We start from the raw sequence: 27798 nt of genomic DNA on the forward strand, positions 1-27798 counted from the left end.
CAAGCATCAAGGCGGGTACAGCTAAAGGATTCCTGAACTTTCCTACTTTACCATCTCAACACTCTAAGCTTTGTTCGCTCAGGCTCGATAGTTCGGGAGTTATATTTACTCATACATACATAACAGTGTTATCTTTATTTCATTAAGTTACTGTAAGTAGATACTAATAAAGTGAGTGGTTTCAACATTAAAATCAGACTCCAGTGTGATCTCTGTTGCTGCTGGTTCGCTTCTAAAACGTTACAGTTCGTAACACAGCTTTATAAAACTAGTTAGACCTCATCTGGAGTGTTTGATACAGTTCTGTTTGCCCCCATTCTCGGAAGGATGTCGGGGCTTTGGAGAGGGTGCAGAAGCGGTTTACCGGGATACTGCCTGGATTGGAGAGTATGAGCGATAGCGAAACGTTGGACAAAATGTTGTTGTCGAGCAGCGCAGGCTGGGGTGAGACTGGATGGACGTTTACAAGATTACGAGAGGAAAAGATAGAGTGGACAGACGATATATTTTTCCTGGGGTGGGAGACCCCACCGGTCACGTGATTACGTTTGTCCTTCCCATTTAACCACAGACGGGCAGCATCTGCGCGACTGTTTCCGAGGCCCCGCCCTCCGGATGATGTAACAATATATTCGCGCATGCTCACTGTCTCCGTGTGGACCTTGTTTCCTTTCCGCTCAGCGCAGGAGTGGATCGTCTGTGGGGTCGCTAAAGGATTATCGCCGAGAGCCGCGGGTCGGTATCACTGTCTGCGTCGGTGAGTATTGAGACCGATCCCGACCGGGGAGATCCGATGTTGGCCCTGAGGGCCGATTACTCATTTAGTACCCAGTCATCTGGGCTCGTCAGAAATGTGTCAGCTTCACTGGATCGGCATTGAACGATGCAAACCAGGAGCCCAGGCTGTTAGTTTCCGTAGAAATGAGAGTGGTGAATCTGTGGAATTCTCTGCCACAGGAAACAGTTGAGGCCGCTTCATTGGCTATATTTAGGAGGAAGTTAGATACGGCCCTTGTGGCTAAAGGGATCAGGGGGTATGGAGAGAAAGCAGGTACAGGGTACTGAGTTGGATTATCAGCCATGATCGTACTGAATGGCGGTGCAGGCTCGAAGGGCCGAATGGCCTTCTCCTGCACCTATTTCCTATTTTCTATTTTCTATGTTTCTAAATGAAATGGAAAGCCTGCCAACGGGTCACGTGAGGCTGTGTGCCCCGATCTGCCCCGCCCTCCGCTTTTGACGTAAGATCACGTGGTGTGGGTGGACAGTCCCCGGATGGGCTGCCCCGTTGTTTAGAACAGTAGAAGTAGACCCGTGAGTTTGGTGTTCAAACTGTTTTTGGAAATCCCCCCTCACTGTCACTCGCAGGAAATCAGGCAGCATCTCAAGTTGCTGGAGATCTGCACTAACATCTGAAAAGGTTTGAGGTCATTCTGACGAACGTTTTTAATTGAATTGTAAAGTTTGTTCCTCTCCCCACAGCTGTTCCTCAGCTGCTGAGCGTTTCTGGTAATTCCAGTTTCTATTTATTACATTCACCCTGCAATGGCTTATATTTCCTGAAACGGACTTGTTTAAACCTGGAAATGGAATTGGCTCGTTCTGTGATAGTAGAACAGTTAAGAAAGCACAACTTTTCCCTGAAAATTATCCTGGTACCAATTTATCTGTTATTCCCGGAAATGTGTTCAGTACAGTTGTTGCCAACAAGGTTTACAAGAATAATCTCAGGAATGATCAGTGTTATGTATGAGGAGCATCTGATGGTTCTGGACCTGTGCTCAATGGAGTTCAGAGGGATGGTGGTGTGGTGGGGAGATGTACGGTTAAGTAAACGTACTGAATGCTGAAAAGCCTGGATACCGTGGACAAGGAGAGGATGTTTCCATCAGACGGAGAGTCTGTGATCTGACAGCACAGTCTCAGAATAAAGATGCTTCCTGTTAAAATTGAGTTGAGAAAATTATTTTGGCCAAAAGATGTCTGAAGTATGGCATTTGTTCCCGCAGAGGTTGTTTGAGCCTGCCATTTGGGTATATTTATGACAGATTAATATATTCCAGATTGCTAAGTAGCTACAGGGTTACAGGGGGAAGGCAGGAACATGGTGTTGGAATAAAAATCAGCCATGGTTGAGTGGTGGGGCAGACCAGATGAATCGAATCACCTAATTCTGTTCCTGTGTCTTATGTCTCACCATGACTGAATGATGGCTCCTGCTTATCCCATATCGTTTTGTGACGTATGAGGGAGAATAAAAGGTTCACTGAGATCACTACTGTGTATTTGCCTTCAATATTTAGATTTCGGTGAGTTTTGTTTTTAGAACCATTAAGCAGAAATGTTTGGTTCTCTTTTTTATTGTTACTGTGCTTCATTATCTTTCAATTTAAAGTTAGATCCAGTGAGAGATTTATTGGAAGAAAAATCCCCAACTGGAAGCAAACCACGACCGAAGACGAGGGAACAGCAACAAATGAACGAGGACTGAGAGCATCAACTGGAGACTGAGGGAACCCATCTGACTCGGAGATTCCAGTGATTCAGTCAGGAGAAAGCTTGGTGAGTCTCATTTACTCAAACTCTGGTCCTTTAGACATTACATACCTGTACAAGGGAAGGTAGGGAATAGTTGGAGTGAGACTGAATGTGCCCAGAAGAACCAGTTATTCCTCTGTCAGACCCAGATGCAATCACTCCAGGTCTAGTGATGTTCTTCCAGCAGCCCAGCCCTTTAAAACCACTCCCATTCTGTGGAAATCACTGGATAAAGTCACTGAGACCCCGTATAAGTACAACCTCTTTATTCCAAGCACCCAGGGCTTACTCAGTTAATTGTTCAAACAGAAACAGTCTATGACTTTTCCTGCCCAATCCATTAACTGAGCAACAATTCCCCTTACACCACAGATATATCTGTCTAGATACCCCCCACACAAGACAGGCTGTAGCCAAAGTTATTTACTACATGACAGCCCCTAAAGTCAAATTACTAAATAGTCTTAATGGCTTAAACACACAGAGCAGACTGAAGCTGTCTTATCTCTACGCATGAGTGCACAAGGAGATAACCATCCTGAAACCATAGCTGGCTACCCTCAAGAAGAAATATGACTCAGCATGGCTTAGCACATCTGTTGATCATCAGCAGTTTCTGTCAGAAAACAGGGTGCTATTTTTTAACAAGGTGTTAACCCTTTTACATACTTTATCACTCCATCCTTTTGATTATTACATGATCAACAAAGCAGTAATTTTTTTACAGAGAAAGCAATGAAGTACAGCATTGACTTATCAGTGGGTAAAAACAGCATACAACAATAATTATAACAATGATATGTACAATTGTTAGGCCATGAAGCAACAGCATGCCCCACAAATTACCGAACTGGCCTTCAAAGAGCACCGTTTCGATCCTTCGGTGAACCCGTGTAATTCCTGCCCTACTTTCTTGATGCTGTCACTCTCCTGGGCATTGTGCTTGGAGGGGATGTAATGTTAGTAGACTCATCAGGGATATAGGTGCAGCATTCTGTGTCAATAATAGCACAGGTTCCCCCTTTCTCATCTAGGATAAAATCTAAAGCCATACGTTTGCCGGATTGCAATCATTTCAGTGAATATTTCTGTTACTTGGCCCTGTGTTTCTGTCAGGGCCCCTGCAGTATTGTGGCCAGCTCCTCAAGTGCTGCAGCCAAATTAATTAAACACTGACAGCAAGAGGGACCACAGTTCCTCACCTCACTTCCCCGAGAAAGCCCAGGCTGAGAGTTCCTCTCTCTGGTTGAGCAGGATTACTGACATTGGAATCATAATTTGAGCATGCTGTGCAATTTCAGCACAAACCCAGCAGGCCCCCAGTTGTACCTGTTTGGTATCGGTGTGACAAAGAGACAGAAAGGTGTTAACATGGGGACCCCTGGATGCTGTGGTGAGCCCTCTCAAAGACATAAACACGAACACCACGATTACATACCCGTAACGGTTTAAATGAACCAGCAGCAATAGGCCACACCTGGAGTCTGGTTTTGATGTTAACAGCACTACCTTTATTTGTATCTACATGTAATATAACAACTCATGCAAAACAATCAAAAGTTAGGTGTTATGAGTGTTATGATGTTACTCAGGCACTTTCTCTTAAAATGACAGTCCACGGCTGGAAACCTAAGGTTTCATCAGTCCACTATCAACCAATACATTTCCCTTTAGTCCGAGAGAGTCCTTCTACTCAGTTCCTTCAGTAACACATTTGCAGTCTGTTCGATATATCCACGGAGATTGCCCCTTCAGTTTCACAGCCGTGGGAGTGGTCAGAATCACCTGATATGGTCCTCTCCACCGAGGTCTGAGTTTCCCTCGATCCCAGTTCTGATCGGGACAAAATTCCCAGGTTCTATGGTGGGATAGTCACTCCTCTCTGTGGGGTAGTTCTCTTCCTTGTGAGCCTGTTGTACCTGTGAATGTAATGCTTGGAGAATTTTGGTTAGTTGGCATATATATTTCTCCATCTCTTCCCCGAGGATATGCATATCCAATTTTGCTGGTAGACGTTCTGGGAGCAGTGGTACAGAAGGTCTTGGTGTCCAGGATGTCCTCATGGGCCGACCATAAATGATTTCAACTGGTGACAAACCCGTTCTCCCCTGTGGGGTAACCCTCGTGTGGAATTTGGCTAGTGGTCGGACCTTCAACCAAGTGAGTCCAGTCTCCGCTGTTAGTTTGGCCAATTTACTCTTCAGAGTGCCATTGGCTCTTTCCACTATGCCAGCGGCCCGTGGGTTGTGTACACAGTGGAATTGTTGCTTGATAGCTAGTTTGTTACATACCCCTTCGTTTACTTTTGCCACAAAGTGTGGGAACGTCAGAGCTCAGTGTCTCTGGGAATTAATATCCCGTAATAATATCTTCACAACAGTCATAGCAGTATTATTGGTAGTTGGAAAAGCTTCAATCCATCTACTAAACACGTCTATAATAACTAAGCAGTATCTATAGCAATGTACTCTAGGCAATTCAATCAAATCAACTTGTAGACAGGAAAAAATTTCACCTGTCAAGGGAGTGGTACCTGGAGTGCAGGATACAGATTACCAACCATTCCCTCCTTTCCCAGGTGTGTACAATTATGTATATAATCAACCTATATTGGTAAAAACTGTGCAGGAACACTAACCTGTCCCGCTGGGGTGATCCAGAAACCTAGGTCGGGTCTTTCTGGCACCCCATCTGGGACCACAGCTTGTGCTTCTCCTCAGAGGCATCCTTCTGAAAAGTAAGTACATCCTGCACGTCTGACAAACTCATTCTGCTTAAGTCACGGAAGGTTGCTTGACGGGAACCCAAGGGGACGACAGCTACCGAGGGTTGTGCCGTACATTTCTCTGTCTTATTCACTAAAGCATTGTGTTCAGTTACCTGGTTGAACATGTGGGTGTGGGCCGCACATTTAATAATAGCCAAAATTCAAGGTAGCTGTAGAGCGGTGAGTAAGTTGTTTACTAATGGGGTGGCCAGAGGAAGTCAGGAATCCCCATGTTCCCACAGAGCCCCGTAGTCACGCACAATTCCAAATGCATAACGGGAGTCTGTGTAAGTACTTGCACTTTTGTCTGTTGCTAGGTTACTGGCACGAGTCAGAGCAAACAGCTCAGACTTCTGGGCAGAGACATCTGCTTCAAAGGAGGCCTGTTCAATTACTTCACTCTCCGTTAATATCGCATAGCCAGAATATTGTTTTCCTTCTGGATCCAAAAAAGAGCTTTTGTCCTCATAAAACGTTACACCGGGCTTGAGGGTGTATCGCGGAATGAATGGGAGAGTCTGTCCTTCATTCACGGTGATCCGGACGGTGGGGGGGGCAGTTGGTGCGGCCGACTTCATGGCCTTAAATTGCCCAGAGATGGGATACAATGTCTTGTGTTCGGTCAATATTAAAAGAGTGTTTTCTTTCCAATATTTTTATTAATCTGCATATAAGAGTAAAGACTGCAAGGAAAAAAATATATCAATACATTATACTAAATAGCCTATAAAGACTACTTACCCAATATTCATACATATATAACCAGATAACAATTACAGCACGTAAACAGGCCATCTCGGCCCTTCCAGTCCCTGCCGAACGCTTACTCTCACCTAGTCCCACCGACCTGCACTCAGCCCATAACCCTCCATTCCTCTCCTGTCCATATACCTATCCAATATTTCTTTAAATGACAATATCAACTTCTACCGGAAGCTCGTTCCACACAGCTACCACTCTCTGAGTAAAGAAATTCCCTCTCGTGTTACCCTAAAACTTCTGCCCCCGAACTCTCAATTCATGTCCTCTTGTTTGAATCTCCCCTACTCTCAATGGAAAAAGCCTATCCACGTCAACTCTATTTATCCCCCTCATAATTTTAACTACCTCTATCAAGTCCCTCCTCAACCTTCTACACTTCAAAGAATAAAGTCTTAACTTGTTCAATCTTTCCCTGTAACTTAGCTGCTGAAACCCAGGTAACATTCTAGTAAACCTTCTCTGTACTCTCTCTATTTTGTTGACATCTTTCCTATAATTCGGTGACCAGAACTGTACACAATACTCCAAATTCAGCCTTACCAATGCCTTGTACAATTTTAACATTACATCTCAACTCCTATACTCAATGCTCTGATTTATAAAGGCCAACATACCAAAAGCTTTCTTCACCACCCTACCCACATGAGATTCCACCTTCAGAGAACTGTGCACCATTATTCCTAGCTCACTCTGTTCTGCTGCATTATTCAATGGCTGACCATTTACCATGTATGTCCTATTTGGATTATTCCTCCCAAAATGTAGCACCTCACACTTATCAGCATTAAACTCCATCTGCCATCGTTCAGCCCACTCTTCTAACTGGCCTAAATCTGTCTGCAAACTTTGAAAACCTACTTCATTATCCAGAACGCCACCTATCTTAGTACCATCTGCATACTTACTAATCCAATTTACCACCCCATCATCCAGAACATTAATGTATATGACAAACAACAATGGACCCAGTACAGATACTGAGGCACACCACTAGTCACCTGCCTCCAGCCTGAAACAGTTATCCACCACTTCTCTCTGGCATCTCCCATCCAGCCACTGTTGAATCAATTTTACTACGTCAGTATTAATACCAATGATTGAACCTTACTAAGTAACCTTCTGTGTGGAATCTTGTCAAAGGCCCTACTGAAGTCCATATAGACAACATTCACTGCTTTACCCTCGTCAACTTTCCTAGTAACCTCTTCAGAAAATTCAATAAGATTCGTCAAACATGACCTTCCACGCACAAATCCGTGTTGACTGTTTTGAATCAGACCCTGTCTATCCAGATAATTATATATACCATCTCTAAGAATACTTCCCATTCATTTACCCACCACTGATGTCAAACTGACAGGCCTATAATTGCTAAGTTTACTCTTAGAACCCTTTTTAAACAATGGAACCACATGAGCAATACTCCAATCCACCGGTACCATCCCCATTTCTAATGACATTTGAAATATTTCTGTCAATGTCCCTGGTATTTGTACACTAATGTCTCTCAAGGTCCTAGGGAATATCCTGTCAGGACTCAGAGATTTATCCACTTTCATATTCCTTAAAAGCATCAGGACTTCCTTTTCTTTAGTAGTCATAGTTTCCTTAACTTACCTACTTGTTTCCCTTACCTTACACAATTCAATATCCTTCTCCTCAGTGATTTCCGAAGAAAAGAAATTGTTCAAAATCTCCCCATCTCTTTCGGTTCCACACATATCTGTCCACTCTGATTTTCTAAGGGACCAATTTTATCCCTCACTATTCTTTTCCTATTAATATAACTGTAGAAACCCTTAGGGTTTATTTTCACCTTACTTGCCAAAGCAACCTCTTATCTTCTGTTAGCTTTTCTAATTTCTTTCTTAAGATTCTTCTTACATTCTTTATATTCCTCGAGCACTCATTTACTCCATGCTGCCTATATTTATTGTAGATATCTCTCTTTTTCTAACCGAATTTCCAATATCCCATGAAAACCATGGCTCTCTCAAACGTTTAACCTTTCCATTCAACCTAACGGGAACATCAAGATTCTGCACCCTCAAAATTTCACCTTTAAATGACCTCCATTTCTCTATTACATCCTTCCCATAAAACAATTGTCCCAATCCACTCCTGCTAAATCCTTTTGCATCTCCACAAAGTTAGACTTTCTCCAATTAAAAATCTCAATCCTGGGTCCAGTCCTATCCTTCTCTGTAATTATATTGAAACTAATGGCATTGTGATCACTGGACCCGAAGTGCTCCCCAACACATACCTCCATCACCTGACCTATTGCATTCTCTAACGGAAGATCCAGCACTGCCCCTTCTCTAGTCGGTACCTCTATGTATTGCTGCAAAAAAACTATCCTGCACACATTTTACAAACTCCAAACCATCCATCCCTTTTACAGTATAGGCTTCCCAGTCTATGTGTGGAAAATTAAAATCTCCCACAATCACAATCTTGTGCTTACTACAAATATCTGCTATCTCCTTACAAATTTGCTCCTCCAATTCTCACTCCCCATTAGTTGGTCTATAATACACCCATATAAGTGTTACTGCACCTTTCCCATTCCTCAATTCCACCCAAATATCCTTCCTAGATGAGCCCTCTAATTTATCCTGCCAGAGCACCGCTGTAATAATTTCTCAGAAAAGCAACGCAACACCTCCCCCTCTTGTCTCTCCGATTAAATCACACCTGAAGCAACGAAATCCAGGAATATTTAGTTGCCAATCACACCCCTCCTGCAGCCATGTTTCACTAATAGCTACAACATCATATTTCCAGGTATCAATCCATGCTCTAAGCTCATCCAGTTTTCTTAGAATGCTCCTAGCATTAAAATAAATGCATTTAAGAAGTTCTCCACCTCTTCGTCTGTTTTTTTCTTCCTTCTCCCATACGTCTCTTCCTACACTCTGGTTCCCCTCCCTACTAGTTTAAATCTAGTTTAAATCTACTCAAGCCTCACTAGCTGAACCTACCTGGAAGAATATTTGTCCCCCTCCAGTTCAGATGTAAACCGTCCTGCCGGAACAGGTCCCACTTCCCTGGGAAGACTGCCCAATTGTCTATAAATCTGAAGCCCTCCCTGCTGCACCATGTCTTCAACCACGTGTTGATCTGCACTATCTTACTATTTCTGCACGTGGCACTGGTAGCAATCCTGAGATTGCTATCCTGGAGGTCCTGTCCTTTAACTTGCTACCTAGCTCCCTAAGCTCACCTTTCATGACCTCCTCACTCTTTCTGCTCATGTCATTGGTCCCTACATGGACCACGACATCTGGCTGCTCACCCTCCCTCTTGAGAATACTGAGAACTCGATCCAAGATATCGCAGACCCTGGCACCAGGGAGGCAACAGACCATCTGGGATTCTCAATCTCTTCCACATTGGGTGACATGTATTTTTTATATATTGTAAAAGTTCTCTTTTTTTTTTGGTTATTAATCTATTAACCTTGAAAATAACTGATTAGGGTTCCTTTTTTTAAGTTTGTATAAGCTTTTTTATATTTTTAACATTTAAGTATTAAGATTAAAAAAAATAATAATAAAATGGCGTTTCTTCTTCCCGACAGACTCCAGTGCTTGGAACGTCATATCCGTTTTGATGAGTTTGAAAGTTTTAAACTCTCATTTAAAATATTAATTTAGTGGTATTTATTTATGGGTTTTATCAATTTAATTTTTTTAACCTTTTTGTTATATATATATATATATATAATACTAATTTTATATTTTAACTTTTGTTGTATTAACCCTTTCTTATAATATGGGTTGTTTGAATTTTTTTCTTTTTTTTTGTCTTGAGTTGCCGTCCTGAGACACGGGGGTAATTTTAGTATTAGATTGCCTGCTTGCCTCTTTTTGGCTTTTTTCCTGGGGTTTCGAGGGTGGAGGGAGGGGGATTTTTCTTTTTCTTTTTTCTCTTTTTGCTTGCTTTTTGCATAGTTTTATTTCATGGGCCTATATGAAACTACAAAAATGGTTGCAGTGCCGGGACTTCCGGTTTCTCCTTGAACTCACTTCCTTCTTCCGGGTTCATGAGTTCACTTTTTTTTAAACTTATGTGTTAACTGGAATAAATATTGTCAATATGGATAGGATTATTAATTTTGTTTCTTGGAATACTAATGGTTTATATCATCCGATCAAATGGAAAAAAATATTCAAAGTATTCAATAGAATGAATGCCAATGTTATTTTTGTGCAGGAGACTCATGTAAGGAAGGTGGATAGTCAGCTTTTTTTAGGTTTTGGAAGGGTCAACAGTATCATGCAAATTGGCAAGCCAAAGTAAGAGGTGTTTCTATTTTTATAGACTCATCAACTTCTTTTATACATCATGAAACAATTTCAGATCCACAAGGTAGATTTTTGCTTATTACTGGTCTACTTTTTAATCAAAAAGTTGTTTTAGTTAATGTTTATGCTCCAAATACTGATTGTCTTGGATTTTTTAAATGCTTATTTACATCCTTTCCTAATCTGAATCAATATAGACTGATAATGGGTGGGGATTTTAACTGTTGTTTAAACCCTGTGATGGATAGATCCAAGCCTACCCAAACTCTTCCGAATAAATCGGCTTCTCTTATTAACTCTTTTATGATTGATTCAGCTATTTGTGAAATTTGGTGTTTTCTACACCCTAATGACAAAGAGTTTTCATGCTTTTCCCATGTTTATCATAATTACTCAAGAATTGATTACTTTTTCATTGATCACCATTTACTCACAGATGTTACTGATTGTAAATATGGCTGCATTACCATATCTGATCATGCACCTCTGAAGTTGTCTATTAAAATAAAGGATTCATATATCAATGCTAAATTTTGGAGGTTTAATCCTATTTTATTGCAGGATTTAGACTTTGTTAACTTTATTAAACAACAAATTGATTTGTTTTTCTCAACAAATTCTACAGCAGAGATCTCTAGTGGAATTTTGTGGGATACTTTTAAAGCATATATTCATGGACAGATTACTTCATACTCTGCTGGAGTTAGGAAACAAACTAATTCTAAAATATTAACATTAGTTGATAAAATCAAAGCAATTGATAAGATTTATTCAATGACCCCTGGTAAAGAACTTTATAAAGAAAGAGTGGAACTTCAAATGAAACATATTTTATTATTATCCTCTTCGATTGAAAGTCAGTTAATTAAATCCAAAACTCAATTCTATATGCATGGACATAAGTCTGGTAAATTACTGGCTAATCAATTGAAAATTGTTTCGGATAAAGGACAGATTACTAGGATTCGGAAACAAGATGGTACTCTGACGATCGACCACAAAGTGATAAATAGAGCCTTTCAAGATTTTTATAATTCCTTATATCAATCAGAATTCACTAAGGATTCTTCTATAATAAATTAATTTTTAAGGAAATTGAATATTCCAAAAGTAACTGTTGAGGATAACGTAATTTTAGATACACCTATTACGGAGTCTGAAATAGAAAAGGTTATTTTTTTAATGAATTCTTGTAAAGCTTCTGGTTCAGATGGTTTTCCTGTAGAATTTTTTAAATCTTTTTCTTCTATACTTTCTCCTTGGCTTTGTAAAATTTTTAAAGATGCATTAAGTGTAGGTAAATTGCCACAATCTTTTTATGAAGCTTCTATTTCTTTAATTCTTAAAAAAGATAAAGACCCCACTGAATGTGCATCCTATCGGCCTATATCCTTATTAAATACGGATTTTAAGATTTTCAGTAAAATTTTGGCTATTAGATTAGAAAATATATTACCTCGAATTATTTCTGAAGACCAGACTGGATTTATTAAAAATCACTATTCATCTTTTAACATTAGAATATTAATTAATATTATTTATACTTCTTCATCTAAAATATCAGAACGTGTTATTTCTGTAGATGCTGAAAAAGCATTTGATAGAGTTGAATGGCCATATTTATTTACTACAATGCAACAATTTAATTTTAGTTCAAAATTTATATCATGGATTAAATTAATATAGCATAAACCTTTAGCTTCGGTTTTTACCAATAATCAAAGATCCCCTTTTTTTCAGCTATTTCGTGGTACAAGGCAAGGTTGCCCTTTAAGTCCTTTACTATTTGACATTGCTTTAGAACCGTTGGCTATAGCTATTCGTGAATCACCTAACATTCTGGTTATTACCCGTGGGGAGAGGACGTATAAAGTATCATTATATGCTGATGATTTGTTATTATATATATCTGACCCTGAAAGATCTATCCCTGCTATTTCGTCTTTGCTTGCTCAATTTAGTAATTTTTCTGGTTATAAATTGAATTTTAACAAGAGTGACCTATTTCCATTAAATATGCAAGTTCCAATTTATAAACATTTACCATATAAAATTGTTACAGATTATTTTACTTACCTAGGTATTAAAATTACTAAAAAACATAAAAATTTATTTAAGGTTAACTTTTTACCTTTAATTGATCAAATTAAGCAACTAGCTATTAGGTGGTCTGCACTATCTTTGTCATTGGTTGGTAGAGTTAATGCTATTAAGATGACGATACTACCTAAATTCTTATATTTATTTCAAGCATTAGCAATTTTTATTCCTAAAGCTTTTTTTGATACTATTGACTCTAAAATATCTTTTACTTGTGGCAGAACAAAAATCCTAGATATTTACAGAAAATATTTACAAAATCCTAGATATATTTACAAAATCCTAGATATTTACAGAAAATATTTACAAAAAATATTTACAGAAGCCTAAGAAGGAGGGCGGCTTGGCTTTACCAAACTTAAGATTTTACTATTGGGCAGTCAATAAACGGTATTTAATATTCTGGACAAAAGAATGGACGATAGCTACTTGCCCACAATGGGTAAATTTGGAATGTAAACCTGTGCAAGATTTTTCACAGATTTCAATCTTAGGATCTTCACTTCCTTTTTCTTTATTCAAATTGAATAAACAGATAACTAATCCTATAGTCAGATATACATTACGAATTTGGTTTCAATTTCGTAAATTTTTTGGTTTGAATAAATTTATTTTATCATGTCCTATAATATCTAATTATTTTTTTCGGCCTTCATCTATGGATCAAGCTTTTCTTTTATGGAAAACAAAGGTATAACATGTTTTCGTGAACTGTTTCTGGATGATAACAGTATGTCCTTTGAACAGCTATCTAATAAATATAATTGACCTAAAACCCATTTTTTTTTAGATATTTTCAAGTTAGAAATTTTTTGTATAATGAGTTCCAGTCTTTTTCGGAAGAATGTCCATTGGACATTACAGATAGAATTTTAGCCCTTAATCCTTATCAAAAGGGTTTAGTAGCCATCATTTATGAGATGATTATGAATTTACAGTTAGATGTATCAGAAAAAATTAAGAAGGAATGGCAAGAAGAGTTGCATTTTCCTATATCTACTGAGCAATAGGAAAAAATGGTGTTATTTGTAAATTCGTCCTCTATTTGTGCTAAACATGCCCTAATACAATTTGAGGTTGTACATAGAGCTCATGTGTCTAAGGATAAACTGGCTCGATTTTATTCTCATCTTAATTCAACCTGCGATAGATGTCATTCTGATGTTGCTTCATTGACTCATATGTTCTGGTCTTGTCCTTGTTTACAAAATTATTGGAAAGATATTTTCAGTATTATTTCAAGAGTTTTAAATATTAATTTCCAACCGCATCCTCTTACTGCAATTTTCGGTTTACCGATGACAGATAATAATCGTTTATCTGCTTCATCTCAATGAATGATTGCATTTGTTACATTAACGGCTAGAAGATCTATTTTATTGAATTGGAAAGAAATTAATCCTCCAACTGTATTTCAGTGGTTTTCTCAAACTATTTCTTGTTTGAGTTTAGAAAAAAATAGAAGTGTGGTTTTTGATCCTTCAGTTAAATTTGAAGAAACTTGGAGACCATTTATTCAACATTTTCATATGAGTTGAATTGTCTTTTCCTAAACCTTACTTATATTATCCTTAATTATTTGGATGGAGGTTCGGAGTTATTGGCACTACTGTATATGTACGTAATATTATTCAATGGCCCATGTTGGTTAGTGTTTTTTTTTGTTTTTTTTCTCTCTCTTTTTTTTGGGGTCTTTCTTTTTTTTTTCTTTTTACTTTGTTCATTAATGTTCTGAGTTTGAGAGGTTATATATTTTTATTATTATATATCTGAATGTCTATTTAAACCATTAATTATGTACTCTCAAACACTTTGCATTCATGTTTCATTTATGTTTGTTTAAAACTAATAAAAAGATTTAAAAAGAAAGAAAGGAAGATCATTATCCTGTTGTAGAAGCCATCTTCATTTCAGCTTCAGTTTTTTTTTACAGACGGTGTGATGTTTCCTTCCAGAATTTGTTGGTATTTAATTGAATTCATTCTTCCCTCTACCAGTGAATTGTTCCCTGTGCCACTGGCTGCAACACAAGCACAAAGCATGGTCGATCCACCTCGGTGCTCAACAGTTGGAGAGGTGTACTTTTCATGAAATTCTGCACTCTTATTTGTCCAAATATACCTCTGCTCATTGCAGCCAAAAAGTTCTATTTTAACTTCATCAGTCCACAGGACTTGTTTCCAAAATGCAACAGTCTTGTTCAGATGTTACTTTGCAAACTTTTGACACCAAATTTTGTGGTGAGGACACAGGAAAGGTTTTCTGTTGATGATTCTTCCATGAAGGTCATATTTGTGCAGGTGTCACTGCACAGTAGAACAGTGCACCACCACTCCAGAGTCTGCTAAGTCTTCCTGAAGGTCTTTTGCAGTCAAACGGGGGTTTTCATTTGCCTTTCTAGCAATCCTACGAGCAGTTCTTAGAAAGTTTTCTTGGTCTTCCAAGAACCTCCACCATTCCTGTTAACTGTTAATTTCTTAATTACATGACAAACTGCGGAAATGGCTACATAAAAAACGCTTCGCTATCTTCTTATAGTCTTCTCCTGTTTTGTGGGCATTACTTAATTTTCCGAGTGCTAGGTAGCTGCTTGGAGGAGCCCATGGCTGCTGATGTTGGGACAAGGTTTGAGGAGTCAGGGTATTTTAAGGCTTTGAAATTTGCATCACTTGGCCTTTCCTAATGATGACTGTGAGCAAGCCATAGCCCCAACAAACTAATTAAGGTCTGAGACCTTGGTAAAAATTATCTGAGAGCTCAAATCTCTTGGGATGCCTAAACATTTGCATGATGTTCCTTTCCTTTTTTTCACTCTAAAAACTAATCTTGCTTAAAATGTTGAAAAGAATGTTTCATTTTTAACTTTATGACTTTTGGAGATCAGTTCATCTTCTACTCACTTAACTATTTACAGTACAGAAATTTTGACCGGGGTGCGCGCGCGCGCGCACGCACACACACACACACACACACTCCCCCTCCCCCTCCCCCTCCCCCTCCCCCTCCCCCTCCCCCTCCCCCTCCCCCTCCCCCTCCCCCTCCCCCTCTCCCCCTCTCCCCCTCTCCCCCTCTCCCCCTCTCCCCCTCTCCCCTCCCCCCCTCTCCCCCCCTCCCCCCCTCTCCCCCCCTCCCCCCCTCTCCCCCCCTCCCCCCCCCTCCCCCCCTCTCCCCCCCTCCCCCCCCCTCCCCCCCTCTCCCCCCCTCCCCCCCTCTCCCCCCCTCCCCCCCTCTCCCCCCCTCTCCCCCCCTCTCCCCCCCTCTCCCCCCCTCTCCCCCCCTCTCCCCCTCCCCCCCTCTCCCCCCCTCTCCCCCCCTCTCCCCCCCTCTCCCCCCCTCTCCCCCCCTCTCCCCCCCTCTCCCCCCCTCTCCCCCCCTCTCCCCCCCCTCCATCTCTATCAAATATTTGCGTCTGTGTTATAGTTGTATGTGTCAATATCTAGTACAAAAAATAGAATAGGAAATAGCGAGGTATTCTTCATGGGTTCAATGTCCATTCAGCAATTGGATGGCAGAGCAGAAGAAGCACTTTTTGAATCATTCGGCTTCTGTACTTCCTTCCTGATGGCAGCAATGAGAAAAAGGCATGCCCTGCGTGATGAGGGTCCTTAATGATGAATGCTCCCTAACCTGGTTTGTCAGGAGCTGCAGCTGGATGCACCTTTTGCAGGTGTAGTCATCAGGGACAACAGTGCTCGCACTGACTTCCCACATACTGCAAACGGAGCACTCAACTGCCCTAACTTCTGCCTTCATTACCTACTCCTAATCTAATTAGATTAATTAAAGGATCTTACCTCACCTGCAGTGAAGCTTGTACTGAGCCTCTGCTCGCTATTTAAATTCTCCCACTGACTTACACGTGCTTGCTCAGTTGTGCCCTGTTCAAACCGCCTCTGCCTGTTCTTGCAGAAGCCAGATTGAGCCGATTCGACCCATTCTGTCTCAGCCCTCTCCAACGATGGCCGCTGTGTATGGCGGTCTTCCTTTTTAAACCATTGGAGCGCTACGTCACGCGCCTACGCAGTCTAGCCTCTTTGCCTGTAGGGCTGCTCCTGGCCCACTCATATCACTCGACTGCAATTGACCCCTGTTCTCTAAGTAATTTACTCGGCACAAATCCTCTTGCCCACTTAATAAATTTGCCCGGCTGGCACCTACTGCTCAATTGATAAATTTACCCGTGACCACCACCTGCCCACTTAGTAAAATTTTGCATACCTTATACGAGTCTCCCGACGGATTCCTTCCCAATCCTGTCAAGGTTATGCGATCGGCCTTGGGCGAGAGACCGTACCTCCAAAGGAACTAACGGAGAGTGACAATAAGTCAGGTACCTATTGGTTGCCCGGTCGGTCTCCGTATTCCCCAGAGTGGTCCAGTCGCTTACTCAGCCCATCTGTTTGGCACGACCGATATTGGGATCCTGTTCATGATGCCAAATGTTAAAGTTGAATATGAATAAAACTCGGGAGACCAGCTTCTTAAAGTCTCCACAGTTTATTGTGTATTCTCCTGCAGGAGAATGAGACCCAGTTGTCAAAGGGAAGGCACGTAAGCACTGCCACCGTCTGACAAGTGGACTGACTCAGTCAGGTTACAGCCATCTGTTTATACATAGTAAGCCCCATATATTACTCTTGCAAGATGTTGTTTCAACTGGTATGTCCACCAAGTCTGTTGGTGCAAAACTTAATTACTTAGTTAAGAGTGTTCACTAGATCAAAGTTTTAATTACAGATGGATGTACTGTCCTGTCCTTAACAGTTATTCCCTTTGCAGGGTCCGGACTTAATTACAGACAGAGTTCATTCCTGTCCTTATCTGCAAGTCCTTCTTCCTTTACTCAAATGAGGGTACAATGTATGATGTTACCAGCTCTCAGTGTGTCTCTCTGCAAGCTGCAGTGAACTGGTAATGAGCCTGTCTTAGATACCTGCTGGAGACTGAGTTTACTTCAGTACAAAAATTCCTATTCAGTCCCAATTGTTTTTTTAGCCAGAGGTTACATAGGTTCAAAATTATTTTTTTTTCATATACCCTCAATTCGTCTGGAGGGTTCAGGGGAAATATTTATGTCCAATATAGAAACTGGTGTTACCTGTGTGTATTGTGGTGATGCAAAAGTTGCTGAAGAGTTTTTACAAATGAGAAGAAGTGGAGTGATACTTGGAAATCTGACTTTTTAAAACATAATTTGGCAAGCAAACCGCACGTGGACAATGTGCAAAAGCTCTGGTGAGAAAATCCTTCAGTACCCTTTACAAGCGTGCTGCATGGTTTGTGTGAGTGCAGATGAACTCTATCAAACCTAGAGGTGATCAATGTTCTTATTGACAATGATTTGCTAGCCGTTCAAATGAAAACCACTCTGCAGAAAATTTACTGTGCACATGTCACTGGGTAAAATACATGCACAGTACAAGATTTATGTATACACTGGTCATTACAAATTAGAGGGGAGATTGGGGGGAAGGTGGGGAGATCTCGTGGCCTTGATGCCCTCATCTACAAGATGTGCATCCGGCTGCAGTTTGTAACCCTGCACTGTAAGGAGTTGGAATTTGAAATGGATGAATTCCGGATCATCCAGGAGTTGGAGGGGCTGATAGATTTGACATGAAGAGAGGTGAATTATACCCAAGGTGCAGGACACCGGAAACAGGTTGAGAGTCAGGAAGGGGAATGAGGTTAAATAGCGATCACAGAGTACTGTTGTTGCTGTCTCGCACAACAGATGGACTACTATAGAAATTGTTGGGGGGGGTGGAATTACCTGGCAGAGTAAAGTCAAATGGGTGATAGGGGTTTTGTTAGGGGAACAGAACAAGAGGTAGGGCTTGCTAATACTAGTATGGGGGGGAGGAGGTGATGTGGTTAAAATAAGTTGTAGGGGAGATGGGAGCCATAATGACAGAATAGATAGTGGAGAGGGTGAATTGAATTAAATTGACTTTATTACATGAGGAGTAGAAACCTTTATGTTACGTCTCTATCTAAATGTGCAATCTGTAATTTATAATAAATAGTTTGTATATAGGACAGACAATAAAACAAGGAAATGCAATTGTATCAGCATGAATGAATCAGTCTGATTGGCCTAGCAGAAGATGTTGTCCCAGAAATGATTGGTCCTTTTGATGTGGGACCATTTCCTGAATGGCAGCAGCAGGAGCAGTGTGTGGTTCTGGTGAATTGGGTCCCCAATATCGTCTGGGTCCTTTCTACACAAGTATCTCTGTAAATGCCCTGAATAATGGGAAGTTCACATCTGCAGATGCGCTGGGTTGTCGGCACCAGTCTCTGCAGGATCCTGTGTTTAAGGGAAGTACAGTTACCACCCCAGGCAGTGATGCAGCCAGTCAGGATTCTCTCAATTGTCTCCGTGTAGAAAATTCTTAGGATTTCAAACCTCAGATAGAGTCAGCAATCAAATGGTTGAGCATGGTGCGATGAATATGCTGAGATGTGTATATCACAATGCAAGAAGCATTGTAGGAAATCCAGATGAACTCAGGACGGAATTATGATATTGTAGCCATTACTGGGACTTGGTTGCACCCAACAGTCTGAGGGATTTAGAGGAACAAATTTATATGGAGATCGCAGACCATGCCAAGAAACAAAAGGTTGATTCAGTAAATGATTTTAACTTTCCAAATATTGTCTGTGACTCTCAAACTGTAAAAGGACTAGATGGGGTAGAGTTTGTGAAATGTGCCCTTAATCAGTACGTAGAATTCCCGACATAGAGGTGTTCAATAAGCTGTTAGGAAATGAGCTAGGGCTGGTGACAGGAATCAGTGATCATAATGCCATGACATTCAAAGTAAATATGGAAAAAGAGAGGTCTGGTCCATGGGTTGAGATTCTAAATTAGAGAAAGTTCAATGTTGATGGTATCAGAAAGGACCTGCTAAGTGTGGTTTGGGACAAGCTGTATTCTGGCAAAGGAGTACTTGATAAGCAGGAAGCCTTCATAAGTGAAATTTTGAGGGTGTCTGGTTTGTATGTGCCAGCCAAAATAAAAGTTGAAAGGTAACTGGTGTAGGGAACCTTGGTGTTCAAGAGATATTGAGGCCCCATATATTTTGTTCCTGTAAATGCCTCAGACTGTTGGGTGCTACCAAGACTCATTAATGACTACAATATCACCATTCCACACCCTGAGCTCAGCTGACTTTTTTAATCATCTTCTGCTGGTTTCTAAAAGCTTCACAATAATTTTTGCTCTTCTGTTTGCACTCCCTTTGGCTTTTACGTTGGCTTTGGTTTCTCATTTCTGCCACGGTTGTGTCCTCCTGCCTTTCCAATACTTCCACTTCTTTGGGATGTATCGATCACTCTGCTCCCGAATTGCTCCCAGAAACTCCAGCCATTGCTGCTCCGTCATAATTCCTACCTTTGCCCTTCCAATCAAGTTTGACCAGCTTCTTTGTCATAGAAACATGGAGAGGTTCAGTTTGTAACAGGCTACATTTAAGCTGTCTAAAGCAACTACCAGCACCAGGACATCACCCTCCATACCCAGGCTCCCATCCAAACTTCCTTTAAATGGTGAAACCGAGCTCGTTCCCACACTCTCACGACCATTTCAGTAAAGAGCCTTACCAAATGCTCCCGTTGAATTTTCACCTTCCCCACTTAAACATGATCTCAGGTTGTAGTCCCACCCAACCTCAGTGGAAAAAGCTGTTGTCATTTACCGTCTCTATACCCTCATAATTTTGTATACTTCCAACAAATGCTCAAAGCAATGTATAATCTTGTTTATGTTTGGAGCCTGTTTTTGGTCTATAAGATGATGAGGGGCATTGATGGTGTGGATAGCCAGAGGTTTATTCCCAAGGGTGAAATGGATAACACGAGGGGGCATAGTTTTAAGGTGCTTGGAAATAGATACCGAGGGGATGTCAGGGTAAGTTTTTTTCCACAGAAAGTGGTGGGTGCGTGGAATGCACTGCTGGCTATTTGTGTGAGAGTGTTTCAGTTACTGTGGGGCCAGGAACCCAAACGGCTCAGTGGAAACACGGAGTAATACCAATGGAGATAGTCAGACTGAGCCAGGTCACAGATTGGTGATGGCAGAAATGCCCCATTCTTATAGAGACAGGAAGAGCATCAGAGAGTTTGGTCATTCCAGTTACCAGCACTGTGCCCAGTTAGTTCTCTCTACAACTTGGGTTTAACTTCACTGTAACAGTGTTATGCTAGATTACACCTTGACAACTCAAGGGATCTCATCTGAAATGTTGTCTGACGTATTTTGTAAATCTTTTTACAGGTTAAAAATGAAAAGGAATTTATCTGTGGGAATTTCGAACAGGACACGCCAGTTTTGCTGTCTCTGTCCAGATATTTAAGAAGTGGAGCAAGGAATTCACTCGATCATCCTTCCTGCTCAGACTGTGGGGAGGGATTCACTCGGCCATCTGACTGACTGGCACGCCTGTCATTTTACACAGGGGGAATCCCATTCATCTGCTCAGGCAGTGTGAATGGATACAAATAGTCATATCAACTGAAGGTGCCTCAGCAAGTTCACACTGCACAAGGCCATTCACCTGTTCTGTGGGTGAGAAGGGATTCAGTTGTTCATCCCACTTGTGGACACACCGGTTAGTTCACACTGGGCAGAGGCTGGTCATTTGCTGAACTTGTGGGGAAGGATTCACTCGGTCATCTGACCTAATGGCTCAGCAGAGAGTTCAAACCAGGGAGCAGCCATTCACCTGCTCGGATTGTGGGAAGGGATTCACTTGCTCATCTAAACTAACAGTACATCAGAGAGTTCACACTGGGGAGAGGCCGTTCACCTGCTCAGACTGTGGGAAGGGATTCACTTGCTCATCCCAACTGAAGGTACATCAGAGAGTTCACACTGGAGAGAGGCCGTTCACCTGCTCAGACTGTGGGAAGGGATTCACTCAGTTATCTCATTTGGACGTACATCAGCGAGTTCACACTGGGGAGAGGCCGTTCATCTGCTCAGACTGTGGGAAGGGATTCACTCAGTTATCTCATTTGGAGGTACATCAGCAAGTTCACACTGGGGTGAGGCCATTCACCTGCTCGGACTGTGGGAAGGGATTCACTCAGTTATCTCATTTGAAAGTACATCAGCGAGTTCACACTGGAGAGCGGCCATTCACCTGCTCGGACTGTGGGAAGGGATTCACACGATTATCTCATTTGGAGGTACATCAGCGAGTTCACACTGGGGAGAGGCCATTCACCTGCTCGGACTGTGGGAAGGGATTCACTCAGTTATCTCATTTGAAAGTACATCAGCGAGTTCACACTGGGGAGAGGCCGTTCACTTGCTCGGACTGTGGGAAGAGATTCAGTCAGTTATCCCACATACAAGCACACCGGTCAATTCACACTGGGGAGTGGCCATTCACCTGCTTAGAATGTGGGAAAGGATTCAGTCAGTCATCCCAACTACTGAGACACCGGTCAGTTCACACTGGGGAGATGCCGTTCACCTGCTCATATTGTGGGATGGGATTCACTTTGTCATCTGAACTGAAGGTACACCAGCGAGTTCACACTGGGGAGAGGCCGTTCACCTGCTCAGAGTGTGGGATGGGATTCCCTCGGTCAGCCCAACTGAAGGTACATCAGCATGTTCACACTGGGGAGAGGCCGTTCACCTGCTCAGACTGTGGGAAGGGATTCCCTCGGTCAGCCCAACTGATGGTACATCAGAGAGTTCACACTGGGGAGAGGCCGTTCACCTGCTCAGACTGTGGGAAGAGATTTACTCGGTTATCCCACATGCAAGCACACCGGTCAGTTCACACTGGGCACTGGCGATTCACCTGCTCAGAATGTGGGAAAGGATTCACTCAGTCGTCGGACCTCCTGGCACACAAGTCAGTTCACACTGGGGAGAGTCCATTCACCTGCTCGGACTGTGGCAAGGGATTCACTTGTTCATCCCAACTGAAGGTACATCAGAGAGTTCACACTGGGGAGAGGCCGTTCACCTGCTCAGTCTGTGGGAAGGGATTCACTTGCTCATCCCACCTACACAAACATCAGCGAGTTCACACTGGGCACTGGCGATTCACCTGCTCAGAATGTGGGAAGGGATTCAATTGGTCATCCAGCCTACAAGCACACCAGCGAGTTCACACTGGAGAGAGGCCGTTCACCTGCTCAGACTGTGGGAAGGGATTCACTTGCTCATCCCACCTAAAGAAACACCAGCGAGTTCACACTGGAGAGAGGCCGTTCACCTGCTCAGTGTGTGGGAAGGGATTCACTTGCTCATCCCACCTAAAGAAACACCAGCGAGTTCACACTGGCTAGAGGCCGTTCATCTGCTGTAAATGTGGGAAGAGATTCACTCAGTCATCTAACCTTATGTAACTCCCGCTTAAGCTGACAGCATATTATTGAAGGTGATCCGGGCCAGACTTCATTTGAGTGGATGCTGCGTGATGTGCCCCCTGTTACGGATCAGTACCCCAAAATGAAAAACGGTACAGAATGTGTGATCAAACGATTGAGCTTTATAATTCTTACTTTGACTATAGGGTTAGTGAAGAAAACAAAAAATAGAAAAATAGCTCACTCTCTCTAGTCGCATCTTCTCATCTCTCCCTGGATAAAGACCATGAAAATCTCTCTTCCAGACTCACAAGAAAGAACAACATTTCTGTCATTGGATAGCCCCCATTCCAAAACCCTGTTCTTTTCATCGGGACAAGAAGTGCAGCATCAGAGCTAAACCCTGAAGGAAGACAGTTTTTATAAAAAAAACTTTCTTCAGTACAAGAAGGGTGAGACTGCAGAGGCCCGTGTGACGTAGACAGGACAGTGTGGAGAGTTTAAAAAAGAAGACCACCCTATACAGCAGGCAGCAGAGTGCAGGTCTTTGGCTCAAAGGGTTTAGGCGGTAATGGGAAGAGGCGAGTGCAAGGCATCAATTCTCTTTTTTCCCCTTGATGAAACGGCCTGGACAGACGAAGGAACAGCAGGGCTCACACAGCTAACAGTATGAGCTAACGGTTTAAAAAGTTCATGTGTTTGGCGAGGTAAGTGGTTGGGTAGGCTTATTTTTCATTATTTCATTCTTGTAGAATTAAGTAGCATGTCTACAAGATTTGTGCTTTGTTCGGGGTGTCAGATGTGGGAATCCTGGGAGACCTGCAGCCTCCCTGATGGCCGCATCTGCACCAGGTGCACCGAGATGCAGCTCCTCAGAGACCGTGTTAGGGAACTGGAGCTGCAGCTTGATGACCTACTGCTTATTAGGGAAAGTGAAGAGGTGATAGTCAGGAGCTACAGGTAGGTAGTGATCCCTAGGTTACAGGGGTCAGAAAATTGTGTGACTGTCAGGAGAGGGAAGGGAAAATAGTGGAGAGCACCCCTGTGACTGTCCCCCTCAGGAACAAATATATTGTTTTAGACGCTGTTGACGGGGATGATCTGACAGGGAAAGGCCACGGTGACCGGGAGTCTGGCACTGTTGTGCAGGACAGAAGGAGGGAGAAGAGTATTGTGGAAGTCATAGGGGATTCCGTAGTGAGGGGAACGGACAGGAGATTCTGTAACCATGATAGAGATACCCGCTTGGTGGGTTGCCTCCCAGGTACCAGGGTACGGGATGTCTCGGATAGGGTCCAAAATATCCTGAAGGGAAACGTTGAGCAGCCATCTGTCTTGGTACATGTTGGTACCAATCACATAGATAGGAAAAGGGAGGAGGTCCTGAAGAGAGATTTCTGGGAATTAGGAAGGAAGCTGAGAAGTAGGACTTCCAGGGTAGTAATCTCAGGATTGCTACCTGGGCCACGTGCTAGCGAGGGCAAGAATAGTAGGATCAGGCAGATGAATGTGTGGCAGAGAGACTGGTGCAGGGGGCAGGGTTTCAGATTCTTGGATCATTGGGATCTCCTCTGGGGGAAGTATGACCTTTTGAAAAAGGACGGGTTACACCTGAACCCGAAGGGGACCAATATCTTGGCAGGAGAGTTTAATAGAACTGTTATAGGGGGTTTAAACTAATTTGGCAGGGGGTTGGGAACGGGAATGATAGAGCAGAGGAGAGGCAAAACAGAAATAGATCTAAGATAGTGAGTAGTAAGGATGTCAGGAAGGACAGGCATGGAATGGGGCAAATTTTTCAGCCATTGGGATGAGTTGCAGTGCAATAAAGTTGCAGTGAAGTAAAAGCAAAAAGTACCAAATAATGGACTTAAGGTGTTTTTTAAATGCGCACAGTATTCGGAATAAGGTGGATGATCTTGTCGTACAGCTACAGATTGGCAGGTATGATATTGTGGCCATCACTGAGATGTGGCTAAAGGGTGCATGTCTCTGGGAGCTGAACGTCCAAGGATGCGTGGTGTATTTGAAGGATAGGCAGGTAGGCAGAGGGGGTGGCGTGGCTTTATTGATAAGAAATGATATTAAATCATTAGAGTTGACATAGGCTCGGAAGGTGCAGAAACTTTATGGATTGAGCTAAGAAATTGCAGGGGTAAATGGACCCTGATGGCAGTTATATACAGGCCTCCTAACAGCTGCAGTGATGTGAACTACAAATTACTACAGGAAATAGAAAAGGCTTGCCAGAAGGGCAGTGTTTTGATAATTGTAGGGGATTTTAACATGCACGTGGATTGGGAAAATCAGGTTGGCACTCGATCTCAAGAGAGAGAATTTGTAGAATATCTACGAGATTTTTAGAACAGCTTGCTGTTGAGCCCACTAGGAGATCAGCTGTACTGGATTGGGTATTGTGTAATGAACCAGAGGTGATTAGAGAGATTGAGGTGAAGGAACCCTTAGGAGTCAGTGATCATAACAAGATTGAGTTCACTGTGAAATTTGAGAAAGAGAAGCCGAAATCTGACGTGGAGGAAGGGCAGTGGCATGAGAGAGGAACTGGCGAAAGTTGACTGGAAAGGGACACCAGTTGGAAGGACGGCGGAGTAGCAATGGCTGGAGTTTATACGGGAGGTGAGGAAGGTGCAAGATAGATATATTCCAAAAAAAGAAATTTTCGAGTGGAAAAAGGTTGAAACCATGGTTGAAAAAAGAAGTAAAAGCCAAAATAAAAGGAAAGGAGAGGGCAATTAAGGAAGAAAAAATTAGTGGGAAGACAGGATTGGGAAGTTTTTAAAAGCTTTCAAAAGGAAACTAAGAAGGTCATTAAGAAGGAAAAGATAAATTATGAAAGGAAGCTAGCAAATAATATCAAAGAGGATGCTAAAAGCTTTTTCATGTGTATTAGGAGTAAAAGACAGGTGAGAGTAGATATAGGACCGATAGAAAATGATGCTGGAGAAATTGTAATGGGAGATAAGGACATGGCAGAGGAACTGAACGAGTATTTTGCATCAGTCTTCACCGAGAAAGACATCAGCTGTATACCGGGCACTCAAGGGTGTCAGGCAAGAGAAATATGCGTAATCACAATTACGACAGAGAAAGTACTCAGGAAGCTGAATATTCTAAGGGTAGATAAATCTCCTGGACCAGATGGAATGCATCCTTGTGTTCTGAAGGAAGTAGCTGTGGAGATTGCGGAGGCATTAGCAATGATCTTTCAAAAGTCAAGAGATTCTGCTCTCGTTCCGGAGGACTGGAAGATTGCAAATGTCACTCCGCTATTTAAGAAGGGGGCAAGGAAGCATAAAGGAAATTATAGACCTGTTAGCTTGACATCAGTGGTTGGGAAGTTGTTGGAGTCGATTGTCAAGGATGAGTTTACGGAGTACCTGGAGGCTTTTGACAAGATAGGCAGAACTCAGCATGGTTTCCTTAAAGGAAAATCCTGCCTGACAAGCCTAGTGCAATTTTTTGAGGAAATTACAAGTAGGCTAGGCAAGGGAGATGCAGTGGATGTTGTGTATTTGTATTTTCAGAAGGCCTACATTTCCCATGGTGGGGGAGTGTAGTACGAGAGGGCATGACTTAAGGATTAAAGGGCGCCCATTCAGACCAGAGGTGTGAAGAATTTTTTTTAGCCAGAGGGTGGTGAATTATTGGAATTTATTGCCATGGTCAGCAGCAGAGGCCAAGTGATTGGGTGTATTTAAGGCAGGGATTGATAGGTATCTGAGTAGTTGGGGCATCAAGGGATATGATGAGGTGGGGAAGTGGGACTAAAGGGGAGATTGGTTCAGCTCATGAAAAAATGGCAGAGCAGACTCGATGGGCCGAATGGCCGACTTCTGCTGCTTTGTCTTATGGTCTTATCTCTCGTTGTAACCTAAATGTTGCTACAGAGAAACCATTAGCTCAGCAGTGAAATATTACAGAGAGGCCATTACATTAGCAGTGAATCCTTACAGCATGTTACACTAGTGACACATTAACAGGTACACAATGTGAGAAAATTTCATTAAGCTGCATGCTGTGTATTTGTCGATCACCATTGCTGAATGCAAACTTGAGAGTGACTGTCGGTGCTGAACTCTGCAATTATTGCTGCTGCTCACCACACCCAGTTCTGCACCCTGGTCACTGGGCATGGGAGGAGTTTCTTCTGCTGCACATTCACCTTTAATGGGACTAGACTTTAATATTCTAAATCTGAGACAAATAAATCAGTTGTGTTTCAAACTCTGTCTCTGGTACTTAAGTGGATCAGTCTTGAATTTATGGTGCCTTAATGAAGTTATGGTAGTCGTTCATGAGTTTGTATTTTAAAGCAAGATTTTGGTGAATGATATTTACCACTTGATTGTACCTGCATAAGAAATCAGATTGAATTAAACTGCTGCAGGATCCTGGAATGTATTGGATTGTGGCTGGTTTCTCTTGGCATCGTCTGCATTTATTGCCTTGTTTGTGTTAATCTCAGTGGGCTTGAATGTAAGTAGTCTTTTCTAGTTCTTATTTATTGTTGTAAATTTCACTGATTGAAATTGAACCAAGATATTTTTATTAAAAAAAAGTCAATGACGGTATTGATGAAAGTGTATTGCCTTTGTTGTATTTGTTTACGATTCAGCTCTGCTTGGCAGGTTCTTTTTAAGCCTTGAACTAAATTTTGTCAATGTTTTTCCCTATTTTGCATTACCTTCTATTTTCTTTGCTTGTTGATATTCCAGATACGTGGGTATCGAGTCCCGATGAAGGGTCTTGGCCTGAAATGTTGATTCCCATCCATAGTTGCTGCATAACATGTTGAGCTCCTCCAGCACTTTGTGTGTAGTTCTCTAGATTTCTACCATCTGCAGGTCCTCTTGCTTCCCAGATACTGATACGTTTCTTGAAAGAACAGGCCATGAACAAGCTGATTGTGAGGTTGTGTGGCTCTGTTGGTAAAATATTAAATAAAATCATTAGAAAGAGGTAGCA

At 42.1% G+C, this 27798-nt stretch overlaps 1 pseudogene; it reads left to right on the plus strand.

Annotated features, from left to right (window-relative positions):
• Positions 1-642: 642 nt before the first annotated feature.
• LOC132394080 (gastrula zinc finger protein XlCGF57.1-like) lies at positions 643-26220 on the plus strand (annotated as a pseudogene).
• The last annotated feature ends 1578 nt before the right edge of the window (positions 26221-27798 follow it).

This window comes from Hypanus sabinus, chromosome 1 (assembly GCF_030144855.1).
Source record: "Hypanus sabinus isolate sHypSab1 chromosome 1, sHypSab1.hap1, whole genome shotgun sequence".
Classification (NCBI taxonomy): domain Eukaryota; kingdom Metazoa; phylum Chordata; class Chondrichthyes; order Myliobatiformes; family Dasyatidae; genus Hypanus; species Hypanus sabinus.